This window comes from Meriones unguiculatus, chromosome 4 (assembly GCF_030254825.1).
Source record: "Meriones unguiculatus strain TT.TT164.6M chromosome 4, Bangor_MerUng_6.1, whole genome shotgun sequence".
Classification (NCBI taxonomy): Eukaryota; Metazoa; Chordata; class Mammalia; order Rodentia; family Muridae; genus Meriones; species Meriones unguiculatus.
Window position 1 is genome coordinate 97,686,860 of NC_083352.1, and position 4,892 is coordinate 97,691,751.

Here is a 4,892-nt window from a genome sequence, read left to right on the forward strand (position 1 = left end):
TGGCTCTGCCACTTCCCAGCTGTAAGGAGCCATTCACCCCCTCTGAACTCCAGTGTCCTCAAATTTACAAAGGAAACATTTATTTTATTGGTGTGTGCATGCCAACCAACCACACACACACACACACACAGTCATTTTTCTAGGCCTAAGTTCCAAAGTCCAGCAACACCCCACTGTCCTGGCACCCACTTGTCTTAGGGTTACTGTTGCTGTGAAGAAACACCGTGACCAAAAAAGCAAGTTGGGGAGGAGGCGGTTTATTTGACCCACACTTCCACACCATTGTACATCATTGAAGAAAGTCAGGGCAGGAACCTGGAGGCAGGAGCTGAAGCAGAGACCGTGGAGGGGTGCTGCTTACTGGCTTGCTCCCCATGGCTTGCTCAGCCTGCTTTCTTATAGAACCAGGACCACCAGCCCAGGGATGGCCCCACCCACAGTGGGCTGGGCCCTCCCCCATCTACCACTAATTAAGAAGATGCCCTACAGCTGGATCTCGTGGAGGCAGCTCCTCAAACGAGGCTTGCTCCTTTCAGCCAACTCCAGCTTGTGTCAAGCTGACGTAAGACTAGACGGGACAGCCTCTTTTCACATGTGACTAGCCAGGACAGCCTCTTTTCCCGTGTGACTAGCCAGGACAGCCTCTTTTCCCGTGTGACTAGCCAGGACAGCCTCTTTTCCCATGTGCTCCATGGTAGAGGCAGGCTGCATTCAGGTCTCCAGGAACCAGGCTCAGCTGCTGGGATCAGAGTCTCTTGCACCCAGGGCCAGCCACATGCAGAGCTGAACCCTGACAGAGAAAGAGCAGCTTGCCTTCCAGTGCTGGCTGGCCCTCCTTTCCCGTTCTTCCCTCTGGCTGTCAGGCATGGCGGGGGCTGTGGGTTTCACAGAATCTGTGGGAGTCCTTAAGCGCCTAGGCATAGGAGGTCAGGAAAGGTCACAGTCATCAGACCCGATGAAGCTGGGCAGCGGCTCCCTCAGTGGGTTCATTCTCTTTCACGTTCCTGGACAGTGAGGAGACAGCTGGGGCACATGGCTGCTGGCCTCCAGGGTGAGCCCACCCCTCCCATGACCCCTCCACTGCCTAGATTGCCATGTTTCCTCTCCTTGCAAAGAGATCAGAGCTGAGACACAGTTTACTGGTGAACTCTAAGGCACAAACTGCAGGCCCGGCTCAAAAAGGCTTCCATAGAGCACTTGATGTGTTTTCTTGGCCATTGGTTGACCATTTAATAACCACAAAGCTTTGCACAAGGCCCAAGCCCTCTCCTCTCCACCCCCCAAAAGAGATGAAATGACCATCTGGATACCTCATGCACCTGTGCAGAAAGGGCACAGCTGTAACACCTATAGTCCCAGCCACTCAGGGACTGAAGAGGATGGACCAAGAGTTTGAAGACACACTGAAAAGAGAGAAAGGGAAGGGGGAAGGTCCCTCTCCACATCTGGGAAGTGGAGGCCTTTGGAGATGCCATGTGACAGGAGGCCCCACAGGGTGTGCTTGGGGCCCACAGCGTCAGCTCTCATGGAGAAAGGTCGCCCTAACAATGACCTTAGAATGCCCAACAGTCTCCTGGGATTTTTCTCAGTCACACATTTCCTATTTTCTTCTTCACTAGAGACTGGCCCCATTGCTTCCTTTACTCAATAAAGCTAATCATAGATTGGCACATTATTTTTTAAAAAGGAAGGAAGGAAGGAAGGAAGGAAGGAAGGAAGGAAGGAAGGAAGGAAAGAAAGAAAGAAAGAAAGAAAGAAAGAAAGAAAGAAAGAAAGAAAGAAAGAAAGAGAGAAAGAGAGAAAGAAAAGAAAGGTTAAATTATAAGGCCAGAAAAATCCTCCAAGCAGTCATTAAAACTTGTGGGCCTGTTTTGGAAGTGAAAAACTAAACAGTGCCTTGTTCCTCCCCACCTCCATCTTGACTTGGGGCCTTCCATGATGTTTCCAGGCCCTCTGGAGTGGGTAAATATTATTTTTCTCAGGGATAATGAATCTCAGCCTGCAGTGGAAGCTCGCTGCATTCAGGACGCTTTCCAAGTCAACGTTCCGGACACTTGCTGTTCTGACTGCGTAAGCCGGTCAGGTCTTCACACTGGGACTTCTGAGTCTATTCACGAGAAAGTCAACATGACAATGGTTAATATTCCGGCTGTGATTAACCCAAGAAGCCTCACCCCTCGTTCCAGTTCCTCTCCTGCTCCCCTCCGAGGGCCCCACTCTGCTGAAATGCATATGGAGTCGATCCGAGAGCCAGATTTACGGAGGCTGCCAAAGCCCGGCGTGCCAGTGGTCATAAGTCATATTTCTGCTATGGGGTGGGTAATGAAAATTCATATATCCATTCTGCTGGATTCTGAGGAGCTCTTGGGAAGTACCTGGGCTGCCTGGATAGTGTGGGATCATTTAAAGAAAGGTGTCTCCTTGGTGGCTTACAGGAACCGGGGCCAGCTGTGAACCCCAGTGCTCGGGTAAGTGAGATCAGCCAGCGTCCCTCCGTGGCTGCCAGTGACCCCCACCCTGTCCCCTATGACCTGGGCAAGGCCCCCAGGCACATCTGCACACTGAGGAGAGCTGCCTGTGAGGTTACCTCAATGTTCTCATTCACTTTTTAAGTGAAAAAAAATTTTTGACTCCAGCTTTCAGCCAGTGCACTGCCCTCCTCTAAGACTCTCTTACTTTTTATGTTTTCACTTACCTGTGGTCAGTGGTGGGATGAGGGTAATTACATAGGAAATTCCAACAATAATGTTGGAATGTTCATACTTGTTATGTTGTGCACAATTCGTGGAGGGTGATAAAGTCTTACAGCATCCTCCTGGGTAAGGACATGAAGAGCGCTGGCTGCTCTTACGGAAGACCCAGGTTCAAATGCCAGCCCCAAGAAGGTGGCCTTCAGGCCTCTGCAACTTCAGCGCCAGTGGATGTGGTGCCCTCTCTTGGCCCCCTCAGGTACTGCATCCACAAGGAGACCAGACACGCATGCAGACAGAACACCCAAATGCAAAAAGTAGAAAGAAATAAATCTTAAAACAAGGCAAGCCAGGTGTGGTGGCACACACCTTTAGCCCCGGCACTCGGGGAGGCAGAGGCGAGTGGATCTCTGTGAGTTCGAGGCCAGCCTAGTCTACAAAGTGAGTCTAGGACAGCCAAGGCTACACAGAGAAACCCTGTCTCAAAAAAAACGAGCAAGCAGAAAACACAAACAAACAAAGTAAGGTAACCATCCCTTTGCAGAGTGCATCCGCGCTGTCTGGGCTACCTACCCAGTGGCACCTTGTGGCGGGTCCTCAATTTCCCACTCCCCAGTCCCATACGGCTGTGTTTATCAAAGATCTCCTGTGTGGTTACCCTTGATTTAACTCAACACACGTGTGTCATGTTAACTCACCAGACACAGGAAGACGCTTCTAGAAGGTGGAGTAAGATACTCCGAGACTCGGAGAAACCACAGTCGCATCCGTTTTCACTAGGGAGGTGCCTCAATCCCCTGTGAGAAAGGATCGTGTTAACTGGTCTCTTATCACTGTGCCCAGAATGTGAATAAGATGCTGTCTCTCACACACACAGATAAGACGGCAGGCAAGCTCCTCATCTTCAGCCATCCTCTGGTGGTCTTGGGACACACATCCTATGGATAGGGGGGGACACTGTGAAGTTGAGATGATTTTCTCACACTCCTGGTGAGTGACAGCCACCCTGAAGAGACTCCGTGTGGTGGCTGGGAGCTGCTGGTATGTGCGGAAGCCTGTCCTGAGAGTAAATTAAAGAAACCCTGGGGACTGAGAACCTGAAGCCAGTCTGAAAAAAAGGGGGGGAGTTAGCCCCGCTGGTTCAGGGAGCATGGCAGCACTTAGGGACCAACTGAGGTCTTTGTCAGCTGCTCTCCCGATGACGGACTTCGCCAGCTGCCTAGAGGATGAAAGGCCCGTCAGGAGGCAAGCTGTGCAGAAAGGCGAGCTGTCTGTCTGAAGCAGCCACCGGGGTGTGTGGATGGCGATCAGGTGTGCATGGGGTGGGGGCGGGGGACCTATTCTCATAGTTTCTGAAAATTTCATGTGTGTGTAAAGAGGAAGAGCTATAGACCTTCGGCAAATGCTGGGAAGCTGATGGCTGTTCAAGGGCCCCTGGCAGAGTTGGCAACACTCAGGGGTTCTGTGGGTGCCTTGACACAATAGCTGTGAAAAATCATCCCTAGGGGAGATGTGAACCTCACTCACTTCCTCCTGAGTTCCCAGTGACGGAGCACAGCCCCATCCAAGTTCACCCTCGGGAGCGAGTTTTTTTTAGGTTACTTACAGAGCATCGTGGACGGGTCAGAGGAGGGACTCCGGGTGACTCTAAAGCATCGGAAGGTCTGCGCCCAGCGTTGGAGGACACCCCTACTTCCCGGCTGTATGCAACTCACTCTCGTTAGCTTTCCTGCCTGTGTTCTCCAGCACCTCCGTGAGACACCCCCCTCCCAGGCACAGTTGGGGCCAACTGCGCACAAATGCTGGGAGGAGTGGCTGGACGTTCAGGGGAGGGTCCTATGACCGCCCCCCTCCCCAGCCTTCCTTCTGTGGAGGAGAGTCAACAGTCTACAGGCCCAACTGTGATACTCAGCTGAAGAATCAGCAGACGGAGAAAGCAGTGTGTACCCGGGTGTGTGCTCACAAACGATTCTTTGGAACAGAGAGTCTATGCTGCTCTTCAGAGTTTGATGACGTCAACCGTTTGGAACTGTTTATGTGGGCTGCTCCGGAATAAAGGAAGGGAGGAGAAAGGAGGCGTATGGGTTGGTTAGAACAGAGAGTTGGAAGTGAGGCTGGGCTCAAAGGGACTGGAAGTCTGTGGTGAGGTACTTAAGAAGAGCTTCCACAGACGGAGCCACCCTCATGTGGTAGGACGTCACA

At 51.9% G+C, this 4,892-nt stretch overlaps 1 long non-coding RNA gene across 1 annotated transcript; it reads right to left on the bottom strand.

Annotated features, from left to right (window-relative positions):
* Positions 1 to 1,841: 1,841 nt before the first annotated feature.
* On the bottom strand, positions 1,842 to 4,613 carry LOC132653510 (uncharacterized). Its single transcript, XR_009591240.1, has 3 exons — positions 4,297 to 4,613; positions 3,389 to 3,487; positions 1,842 to 2,107 (listed from the first exon to the last, which is right to left on the bottom strand). It is a non-coding gene; the product is annotated as an uncharacterized LOC132653510 (long non-coding RNA).
* Positions 4,614 to 4,892: the final 279 nt, after the last annotated feature.